Here is a 12344-nt window from a genome sequence, read left to right as displayed (position 1 = left end):
TCGCATGGCGGTGAATTAGGAGGCCACCGATTGATTTCCCTTCTGCGCGTTGTTCGCGCTGTGCAGATGTTGTTGACGCGGCTGAGTGACTGCGACGAGAACATGCTCGCCAGTGCCACCTAGAGTTCCCGTGCCGTGGTGATCGTAGTCACCGTGACGAGCACCTCCTTGGAGAGGTTTTGGAGCAGGTATCCAAGAACCTGCTGGTCCTCCCTCACCCAGATCGGATGAAGAGGATTCGGCCCAGAGGTCTCCTTTCCGGCGGCGTCCTTGGTGACAAGGACTTTGACCGGTTCGGTAGCCGTGCCGCCGATGTAGTGGAAGATGTCGGTGCCCCGCAGCTACGGCGTGATCTGCGTTCGCCACAGAACGTTGTTGGTGCGGGAGAGCTTCTCCGGGACTCCACTGCTGAGCGTCGGTTGGAAGTAGGCGGAGGAAGACATGGCTGCTGCGCACTTTTGGTGGAGTTGAACTAGCTAGATTGATGGAAGAAGATTGCTCTGTATACCATGTGCGACTATGTGGGAAACGTCTTGCCTATCCTGGCAGACGTGGTACGTGTTATATAGATGGGGTGCGAGCCCAGATACGCGTACAGGTTGTTGAGGAGAGAATCTAGGAGTACATCTTGGTGGAGAAAATACAAGAGATAAGAGAAGATAAAGATTACATGAGTGTCCTGCCTAACTACTACTCCTTCGGCTGACATAGCAGTGATCCTCCTTGCCGTACACACCAAGGGCATGCGCACAACATTATGTCACGTTTGATACCAATCACTTCTTGCAGTACTGTAGGATTGGAAAGGTGACAAAGTGAAAACAGTGATGATTTTGCGGCTTCACAACCCTTGCAGCTGCCATTTACACCCTACTCATCGTTGGACAGAGCCGAGCCCCTGGAGAACTTTACTTATGATATCAACAATGATCTCTTCTTAATTCAGCAGGGCAACAACAATGACCTGCTGGTCAATGCGGTGGGACAAAATCTCAGCCACAATTTCCCTCCAGGTGGACTTGTGGATCCCATCCAGGACCCTAATCCGACAAATGACAGAGAATTTCAGGAAGCCAATGATCTCATCACGGAGGAAGAATTAAACGAGCTGCTGAACCAGTTCAGATGAGTGTAATTACAATATTAGACAACACAAATCATATTTGATGCTCCTGTGGGTTACAATGAAGATGAAGAACATGATGATACTGAAGCAGCGTGTACGGGCAGTTCAAGATGAAAAGCAGATGCATGCTATGGCTAATCTCTGCTTCATTATATATTTTTGTTTCTACTTGGAATTCAGGCCTCCTCTAACTTGTTGGGAATCATATATTGTCATTTACTCCACCTGTCTGTGATCTGGTTGTGCCTATCATCTTTATATGAAGTACATAATTTGTTAGTGTATTTCCACACAAGTAATGTTGTTGTAGTGTACACACTGGGGTTTCCAAGGTTTGTGTTGGGTACGTGCTGCCATAAAATTGTATGTATCGAGGAGCCACATATTTATGTTGGTAGGAGTTTCAATTATCTGACCCCAATAAGAAAATCTGGAGCAACATGACATACAAAGAGGGGCATGGTGATGGCAAAGGGGGTGATGAGTTTGCTATGCTCATTTCTGGCCATCCTGTCGATCGACATGGTAACCACCAGCGACAAGGCCACGTTGCTTGCTTTCAAAGCTCAGGCCAGTGATGGTGTCTCACTGGCCTGAGAAGGCGTCACGTGCAGCCACCGGAGGCCAACACGGGTGGTGGCGCTGAGATTGAAGTAGCACCGGGCTCGCTGGAGCAATCTCCCCAACCATCGGGAACCTGACATTCCTGCGGACGCTCGACCTGCGCTCCAACTTGCTCCACGGGGACATTCCAATGTTTTAAATAGCGGGCTATGGAAAATAGCGGCGGACCTCCAAATCAGCTATAGCGGGCTATAGCGGGTTATTTGTGAAGGCGACCATTTAACGGCACCCTGCTGAAAAGGCTATAGCCGGCTATTTAAAACTACGAGACATTCCCGCAAGTCTCGGCCGCCTCCATCACGACAACTCCTCCGGCGCAATCCTGATAAATCTAAGCTCCTGCACTAGCTTGACCACAATGGGATTGTGCAACAACACACTTGATGGGGGCATTCCAGCTGAGCTCGGTGAGATGCTCATGTCCCTGGAAGTGATCGAGGTGAGTAGCAATACCTTCAGAGGGACTATCCCTGCATCACTGGCCAATCTGTCCTATCTACAATTCCTCCTCCAATAACGAGCTTACTGGCTAAATCCCACCGGCTCTGGGAAGCTTCCAGAGCATGGGGCAATTCAGTCTCTTCGGAAACCTTCTTGTTAGACAATAGGTTTGGGGGAATCGGCACAACCTTCTAGGGGTGACCTATCACATATATCTTATATCTTATATCTTATATTTACTAATTGGAGGCACCATACGAGGCACCACATTAATCCTTAGAATTAAATAATATTGACCATTGGATTAATTTATAATGTATCTGTTGCCTTCAGATGAAAGATAAGACATGTTGTCTCATATTACTCCACGTACGGGATTCTTAGTCCCATGGGACTCTCTCCGTTTCATTAAAAAAAGAAAATCTTTCTTTAAATAACAAAAATCTGAGTGTCCTATGCTACCACGTATGGGAGACTTCTTCCCTTGAGTCGCTCTTGGTTTCCTGGAAAAAAATTAAGTAATACGTAAAAAAACATAAACCAGGAATTTTATTACAAGAATCACTTAAGGTAATAAAAAAGTAGAAAAATATACATTAATTTTCAGGCTCCAAAAGATCGTAATTAATCATAAACGTATTATATTCAAATTTAATGGTCAAGCTTAGTTAGGCGGCCATGCCATATACAATTTTAATGGAAAAAACGACACGTACCAAAAGTATGAAAAAGGATTAAACCCACATGCACGGAAAATTGTCCTGCATGCCCACGTTCAAGTACCAACCAAAGAAAAATCCATTTGCCTTCTCCGTTCATAAAGAAAAAAGAAGATATGTTATGAAATAAAGATACACATTAATGAAACGTCCTTAGGCCCAATGCTAGAAAAAGAGTCCATGTTCTAAATATCACCAAAATAAAAACCACGTGTATGCTCTCTTGACAAAAAACAAATTGAAGTCCCGTACAAATAATTGCTCGCCAAAACCTCACGCTTAGAAAAAGTATGCCTAAATGTTTTTCGACCACATGCATGTTCCCATGAGAAAAATGAAATTAAAAAAACCACGTCCAGTTATTCCTTTTAAAAACGTGAATGATTTTTTTTCATTCCTTTTGAAAGAAAAGAAACATGACCGACATAAAATAAATCAAAAATGAAAAGAATATCTGTCCCTTGTAGTTGATTTATAATTTTTGTAAGATTTGACCAGGTATATGTACCAATTATTTCAAAACTCAATAGCTCATCAAGTCAAGAAAGGTACAACCGATAGAAACATATTAGGGTGTCTCTACACTTCTCATCATCTACTATAGGACACATGATGTGTTTGACCAACAAGTATAGCTATCCAAAAGTGTTGATATGACAAATGAATTTATACAACAATGTTAGATAGAGAAATTTCTAGCCCGTGCAGCCGCACGGGTAGATGACTAGTATATATAATGGGTGGAATACAACGTTCCAATATACACGTGTAAATACAGAGGGTATACGGTCTAACACCCTCCCTCAATCTTAGCCACTTCCTAAAGAATCTAGAATGGTAAGATTGCGCCGACAAGCCTCAAACTGTGGTAGAGGCAATGGCTTGGTGAAGATGTCTGCAAGTTGATCCTTGGAAGAGATGAACTTGATCTGTAGTTGCTTCTGTGCGACACGTTCACGCACAAAGTGATAGTCAACTTCGATGTGTTTCGTTCGGGCATGGAATACCGGATTTGCAGAGAGGTATGTAGCACCGATGTTATCACACCAAAGAACAGGAGACTGTGATTGGGATATACCCAATTCCCGAAGCAACGACTGTACCCAGATAATCTCCGCAGTCGCATTGGCCACAGCCTTATACTCAGCTTCAGTGCTGCTACGTGAGATAGTGGCCTGTTTCCGACTCCAGGCGATCAAATTAGAGCCAAAGAACACAGCATAACCCCCCGTAGATCGCCTGTCATCCGGACTGCCAGCCCAATCCGCATCAGAATACGCCGAGAGACATCCAGAGGAGGTCGGCCGAATATGCAAGCCATGAGACACCATTAACCGAATGTAGCGCAAAATGCGCTTAATAGCAGACCAATGAGTGTCACGGGGTGACTGCAGATACTGGCAAACTCGGTTGACAGCAAAAGAGATGTCCGGTCGTGTGATCGTCAAGTACTGAAGACCACCGACAATACTCCTGTACTCCATTGCATCAGCAGAAGACAGAAGCTCACCATCAACAGCAGTTATCTTATCAGTGGTAGACATGGGTGTAGTCGTCGGTTTGCACTTAAGCATACCAGCTCGCTGCAGCAAATCCAACGAGTACTTCTTCTGCATCATAACAAGACCATCAGCCTGAGAAGTAACCTCCACACCAAGGAAGTAGTGAAGTTTCCCAAGATCCTTGACCGCAAAATCAGTACCAAGCGAGCGAACAAGAGCTGTAGCAGCCGACTGAGAGCAGCTGACAAGAATAATATCATCCACATAGACCAACAAGTACATAGTAACCTCAGGCCTCTATAGAAGAAACAGTGAAGAGTCAGCAGTCGACGATGCAAAACCAGGAGCACGTAGAGCCATGCCAAGACGAGCATGCCAAGCACGGGGAGCTTGCTTCAGACCATAAAGCATCTTGGACAGACGACAGAGATGATGAGGACAATCTGGATCAGATAAACCCGTAGGCTGGCGCATATAAACCTCTTCCTCCAACACACCATGGAGAAAGGCATTTTGTACATCCAGTTGACGAAGAAACCAACCTCGAGTAACTGCAAGAGAGAGAAGAAGCCTGATGGTATTAGGTTTGACCACTGGACTGAAGGTGTCTTCATAGTCAAAACCATAGCGCTGTCGAAAACCACGAGCAACAAGACGAGCTTTGTAGCGCTCAATGGACCCATCAGAATGCTTCTTCACTTTGAAAATCCACTTAGAATCAATGACATTAACCCGTGACGGTGGAGGGACAAGGGTCCATGTCTTATTGCGAAGAACAGCTTGATACTCTTGCTCCATGGCCTCTCTCCAATGAGGAATGCGCATAGCAGCTTGATACGTGCGCGGCTCGGAGGAGGGATCCGCAAGCGCTGCAGTCATGCATGCAGCCAACCACGCAACAGTGCCATCATGACACTACTTAGGCTGAACAATACTACTGCGACTGCATGTATGAGGGCGCAGAGCAGCAACAGGAGCCAGCAAAGTCGAGGATGATGATGGAGCAGCGCCAGAGGAGCCAGCAGTAGCAGAACCGGGCGAAGGCGATGAAGGCATCCCAGTGCCAGGAGACCCCGGGTGACATGGTGTTGAAGACAGCCCAGGAGAGGCCGACCCGGGTGACAGAGGCCCATACGCCGTAGGCGAAGCAAGGGCGGGCGAGGCCGGCCCAGTCGCCGTGGACGACGAGGCGAGGATGGGCGAGGCCGGCCCAGTCGCCGTGGGCGGCGAATCGAGGACGGGTGAGGCCGGCCCAGTCATTGTTGGCGACGAGGCAGGGACGGGCGAGACCGGCTCAGGTGTTGTTGGCATGGCCGGCATCGCGGGCCGAATAGGCGGCGAAGTGGGAGAGAGCACCGGGGCATCAACCGGTCCTGCATGGGCACGGGTACCGAGGCCATGCAAGGACGCCATAGGATCATCGTGCACGACTTGTGGTGCCGACGAGGAAGGCGATGACGACGAGAGAGGCGATGGCACCTCTAAAATTTCCAAATGAGCCCCACGTCCAGTGCCTGCACCATGGTTAGGCAGCAATATAGGAGAGTATGCAACATCATCAAATTGGTCAGAAGCAATAGAGGATGAATGCATGGATGGTGGTTCAGCGGTGGACACAGGAAGGTTGGCAAAGGGAAAAACATGCTCATCAAACACGACGTCCCGAGATATATAGACACGATTGGTGGGAATATGAAGACATTTGTAACCTTTATGAACAGAGCTATAGCCAAGAAAGACACACTTCTTGGAACGAAACTCAAGGTTGCGCTTGTTATATGGACGGAGATGCGGCCAGCAAGCGCACCCAAAAACCTTGAAGATGGTGTAATCGGGTTGTCCATTAAGGAGAACCTCAATGGGAGTCTTCATGTTCAAAACACGAGTGGGAGTACAGTTTATGAGAAAACATGCAGTGGTGAAAGCATCACTCCAAAACCGAAACGGAACAGATGCATGGGCCAAGAGTAAGACCAGCTTCAACAATGTGACGATGCTTACATTCTATTGAACCATTCTGCTGATGTGTATGTGGACATGCTAAACGGTGAGCGATTCCAAGCGACTGAAAGAAGGAGTCGAGGTTGCGATACTCGCCCCCAGTCCGACTGGACATGAACAATTTTTTGCTTGAGAAGGCGTTCAACATGTTTTTGAAACTGGACAAAAATGTCAAACACATCAGATTTACGTTTAATAAGATAAAGCCAGGTAAAGCGACTATAAGCATCAAGAAACTGATATAATAACTGTGACCACTGACAGAAGTCTGAGCAGGACCCCATATATCTGAAAACACAAGTTCTAAAGGATGTTTCACCTCACGACTGGACTCTGAAAAAGGAAGTTGGTGACTCTTCCCCTGCTGATAAGCATCACACACTGCTACATCTTTATTACTAGACAAGCTAGGAAGCTCATGACGACGCAAAACATGACGGACAATAGGTGTGGCCGGGTGACCAAGACGAGCATGCCACTGTGACGGAGATACCCGAACTCCACTGAAAACGCGAGCGACGCCATGATGCTCCAGATGGTAGAGGCCCTGGCACAGCCGCCCACTAAGAAGAATGTCCCTCGTGCCCCGATCCTTAATAAAAAGATCAAAAGGATGGAATTCACAAAGCACATTATTATCACGTGTGAGTTTAGGAACTGAAAGAAGATTACGTGTCACAGATGGAACTCTAAGAACATTGCGAAGCTAAAGACTCCTATTGGCATGTCTAGTGAGAAGAGATGCTTGACCAATATGAGACTTGTGCATACCTGCTCCATTGGCGGTGTGGATCTTGTCGGAGCCATGATAGGGTTCACGAGTGTGAAGCTTCCCCATCTCGCTCGTCAGGTGCTCCGTCGCCCCAGAGTCGATGTACCAGTGAGGATCGATGGAGTAGGACTGGGTGTGTCCTTGTTGTCCTTGTTGCTTCGGCGGCGCCGGACGATCAGCCATGGCAACCTGCCGGGCAAAGTTGCGTGTGTCCTTGCCGTCATTGCCAAGACCAAGAAAACTCCACTGAAAATGTTTTTGACACTTGGAGGACCAATTCCCCTCAATGCCACACAACTGACACACGCGTCGACCACCGGCCCCTGGTAGGGTTGCGGACGTGGGGGGAGCCGAAGATGACGAAGCCGGGGGTGGCCCCTTGGACGAGCTGCGGCCACCCTTAGTGGCGGCGTTCGTGGAGAGGGAGCCGTGACTGGCTTTGGAGCGGCGCGCCTCGACACGCTGCTCGATGAGAAGGCGGGAGTAGACCTCATGTGCCAGCATGGGAGTCGAGTTGCCCCGCTCGTTGATGATCTCAACCAAAGCATCATACTCCTCGTTGAGCCCGTTGACGATGAAGGAGTTGAACTCGGAGTCGGTGAGCGGCTGTCCAATGGAGGCCAACGTGTCAGCAAGGCCCTTGACCTTGTTGTAGAACTCCGTGGCCGTGGAGTCAAGCTTCTCGCACTCGCCAAGCTGACGACGGAGCGTAGAGACACGAGCCTGAGACTGCGCCGCAAACGAGCGCTCAAGGATGGTCTAGGCCTCATGAGACGTCTTGGAGAAGACAACAAGCCCGGCGACAGCCGGAGAGAGCGACCCCTGGATGGAGGAGAGGTTCGCCTGGTCCTGCCCCGTCCAAACACGGTGGGCCGGATTGTAGACCGGACCGTGCACGCTGTCCACTAGCGGGGGGGGGGGGGGGCAAGGGAGAGAGCCGTCGACGTAGCCAAGCAGGTAATGGCTCCCAAGGAGCGGAAGAACCTGCGCACGCCAGAAGATGTAGTTGTCCGACGACAACTTGATGGTGATGAGTTGGCCGAAGTGAAACGGCGGCGGCGGCGATCCCATCGAGGAGACGGCCTGGGGTGAGGGCACCATAGAGGCCGTCAGCGTGACCAGGGATGCGGCCGGAGGAACTAAGGGCGCGGGGGCAGATGGCGCTGCAGCCGGGCCCGATGCCGCCAGCCCTGCCATCATGGCGGACTCGGGCGTCACCGGCGGTAGCGACGGGATAGCACCCGTAGCAGAAGAGGCGGACGACGCAGCAGCAGTGTGCACCGCGAGCTCGCGCCCGAACGACGAGGACGCTGGAGGAGTCGAGAAGAAGGAGCCAACACTCCGGGTCCCGAGCGGGGGCGGCACAGCGGCGGTGTCCAGCGGGAGGGACAGCAGCGCTGCGAGGGGGGCCGGCAGGAACCCCGCGGTGGTGGAGCCAGACGTGGCGGCACTCGACATGGCGGCAGCGCGATCAGGAGCGGTGGCGGTGATGACGGCGACGACGGTGCAGGTTTTAGGGTTTAGCGGAAGCGAACGTAACCTAGCGTGATACCATGTAAGACAATAGGTTTGAGGGAACCGGCACAACCCTCTAGGGATGGCCTATCATATATATATATATATATAATGGGTGGAATACAATCGTTAGAATATACACGTGTAAATACAAAGGGTATACAGTCTAACACTCCTCACTGGTATGCTCTCACCTTCTCTCTACAACTGGTTGTCATCGCTGGAATTATTTGATGTAGGGTATAATATGTTGCACGGAAGCATTCCAAATGATATTGGAAACAAGTTCCCCAAGTTGGGAAGTCTAAGCTTATCTTCTAATCACTTCACTGGAGTTCTCCCTTCATCACTATCCAATATGTCTGAGCTCACAGAAGTACGACTCTTTGAAAATAGATTTAGTGGGTATGTGCCACCCACTTTGGGGAGGCTCAGAGCTCTCCAACTTCTGAACGTGGCTCACAATAAGCTTGAAGCAAATGAAAACAAAGGCTGGGAATTCATTACTTCTTTGGCAAACTGCAGCCAACTAAGGCGATTGGTACTAGGCAAAAATTCTTTTGGGGGTCAACTACCGGGTTCAATTGTGAACCTCTCAACGACTCTCCAGCAGTTATACTTAGTGGACAATAGGGTCCCCGGGAGTATTCCTACCAACATCGGTAATCTTGTTGGTCTGGAAGTACTCGCAATAGTAAATACTTCCATATACGGAGTGATTATAGAGAGCATTGGCAAGCTGGAAAACATGATAGAGCTATCATTGTATAATAATAGCTTGTCTGGTCTCATACCTCCATCACTAGGGAACCTTTCACAGTTAAATAGGCTTGATGCATACTATGGCAAATTGGAGGGACCGATTCCGGCAAGCCCTGGGGAGTTGAAAAACCTCTTTGTGCTTGATTTGTCAAGGAACTAAGCTTATCAGTTCAATACCCAGAGAGATTTTCAAATTATCTAGCCTTAATTGGTATTTGGACTTGTCATACAATTCCCTTTCTGGACCCATTCCCGATAAAGTCAGTAGTTTGGTAAATCTTAACCGACTGATTCTATCAGGAAACCGGTTGTCTGGCAAGATACCCAACGGTATTAAAAATTGTATAGTTTTGGAGCGACTATTCTTGGACAGCAATTCCTTTGAGGGAAGCGTACCTCAGTCACTGGCAAATATAAAGGGTCTCGATATACTGAACCTGGCCATGAATAAGGTCTCTGGTAATATTCCAGAAGCCCTTGGTAGCATTCGAAACCTGCAGGGATTGTACCTAGCACACAACAATTTGCCAGCGTCAATCCCATTAGTTCTATAGAATTTGACATCATTATCTGAATTGGATATATCCTAAAATAATTTGCAAGGCGAGATGCCACATGAAGGTGTTTTCAGAAACATTACTTACTTAGCGGTTGCTGGGAATGTCAATTTGTGTGGTGGTACACCTCAACTTCATTTGGCTGCATGCCCCACAAGTGACTTAATCAAGAACAAAAGAAAGCTTCCAAAGTCTCTTGTAATTTCTCTAGCAATAGCTGGAGCAATCGTGCTCTCACTTTCAGTTATTCTTCTTGGTTGGATATCTTGCAAGAAGCTGAAACCAATCCAGAAGACATGAGCCCAATATTCGATTGATGGTGACCATTACAAGAGAATCCACTATCATGCATTATTGAGAGGAACTAACGAGTTTTCAGAAGCCAACTTGCTTGGGAGAGGAAGTTATGGTGCAGTTTATAAGTGTGTTTTGGACACTGAAGAAACAACATTGGCTGTCAAGGTGTTTAATCTCGGTAAATCAAGGTATGCCAAGAGTTTTGAGGCTGAATGTGAGGCCATGAGAAGGATACGACACCGTTCTCTCATTAAGATCATTACTTCTTGTTCGAGCATGAACCACCAAGGTCAAGAATACAAGGCGTTGTTCCTTAAGTTCATGCCCAATGGTAACTTGGATGGTTGGCTTCATCCAAAATCATAACAACCAACAATAAACAACACACCCAGCCTTGCCCAGAGGCTTGACATTGCTGTCGATATTGTGGACGCAGTAGAATATTTGCACAACTACTGTCAACCATTCGTAATCACTGTGATCTTAAGCCAAGCAACATTCTTCTTGCTGAAGACATGAGCGCATGAGTTGGAGACTTTGGCATATCAAGGATCCTTCAAGAAAATACAAGTGAGGGGAGGCAGACTTCATATGGCTCAACTGGACTTAGAGGTTCCATAGGCTATGTTGCTCCAGGTGACTAAAACTCTTCTAATTTTATTTTTTTACTTTCCGCTCGTATATGCCATGCTAAGAACAAAACTGTGCATAATTGCAGAGTATCGGGGAGTCATTCCTGTCTCAACAGCTCGTGATATTAATAGTCTTAACATATTACTGCTTGAGATGTTTAGGGGAAGAAGCCAAACAGAAGGCACGTTCGGAGATTCATTGGATCTGCACAAGTGTGTCGAGTATGCTCTTCCAGATAGAGCCTTGGAGATAGCTGACATGACAATGTGGTTGCACAGCGGACAACACAATAACACTAAAAGTGTTAGAATTCAGGAGTTCTTGGTTTCAGTCTTGGGCCTTGGCATATCCTGCTCAAAGCAACATCTTCGTGACCGAGAACTGACAAGTGATGCAACTGCGGAGATGCACACAATCAGAGATGTATACCTCAAGTTCATAGGGGAGCATGGAGCAGAACGAGAAGCCTCGACTCAAAATATTCAGAGCAGCATTGCATAAACAATGTGGCATACTAAAAAAAATATGTGTCATTTCAGTGAGTAATTGTTCTCAGAGCTATGTATGTTGCTTTACAACTGTATCAAATAAATACAAAACCATGGTGTTGTGCAATAATAGCACAACAACAAGTTGTAGGTTGATTCATAAATCAGGCAGAGTAATTGTTTTGCCATTATCAAAACTGTACACATGGAGGCAACATTATGACTTCATTCTTCAGTAGACCTGAAGTTGCAGAGAGTTTCATTTTTTTTCTTATTTCTATTAATTATTCCTCACTTTTGTAAGCAAAACAATCCGATTTTATTTGTTTATATCCGAAACAAAGTGCATCGGATCAGATTAATAACACTAGAATAATCACAGACATGTTTTCCTTTGTGAACAAGCTTTCTTCCTTCATTAATTAAGTAGTAATAATGTAGTACAATCTGGAGTCCTATGAAGACACCATGTCATGCTTTATCCATTTCCGAGCTCGTTTGCACGTTCTATCAATACAGAGGTAGATATTATTTTTACTTTCGAAGATTCTTGCCTTCGCTCCGCTTCTACTCTGGTGCTCCAATAATCTATGTAATCTACGTTTGTATTTCTAAAATAAACATAAATTCAAAAAAAATTATGCATTTTCAAATTTATATGTTTCAAAAATTAAATGCCCTCCAGCCAACCATTACAATAGCACTCCTGTCATGTGCACACAACATTTAAGCATTTTGGTAATAGGCAGCATTTGCCATGCATATGCCCCTTCATTGACATAGCTGTAGGTCCTGGCATTTTCTATGGTAATAATAATAATAATCACGATGATGATCATCATTACAGAAACAAGAATTAGAAACGGAAAAATCACTAGCTTTATAATTTACGAGATAAATAGTTTTA

The 12344-nt window shown here is 46.8% G+C and overlaps 1 pseudogene; it reads left to right on the top strand.

Moving 5' to 3' along the window:
* The first annotated feature begins 324 nt into the window (after positions 1 to 324).
* On the top strand, positions 325 to 11495 carry LOC123146412 (receptor kinase-like protein Xa21; annotated as a pseudogene).
* The last annotated feature ends 849 nt before the right edge of the window (positions 11496 to 12344 follow it).

The sequence above is a fragment of the Triticum aestivum genome, chromosome 6D (genome assembly GCF_018294505.1).
Source record: "Triticum aestivum cultivar Chinese Spring chromosome 6D, IWGSC CS RefSeq v2.1, whole genome shotgun sequence".
NCBI lineage: Eukaryota > Viridiplantae > Streptophyta > Magnoliopsida > Poales > Poaceae > Triticum > Triticum aestivum.
This window is presented reverse-complemented; position numbering and strand designations above follow the sequence as displayed.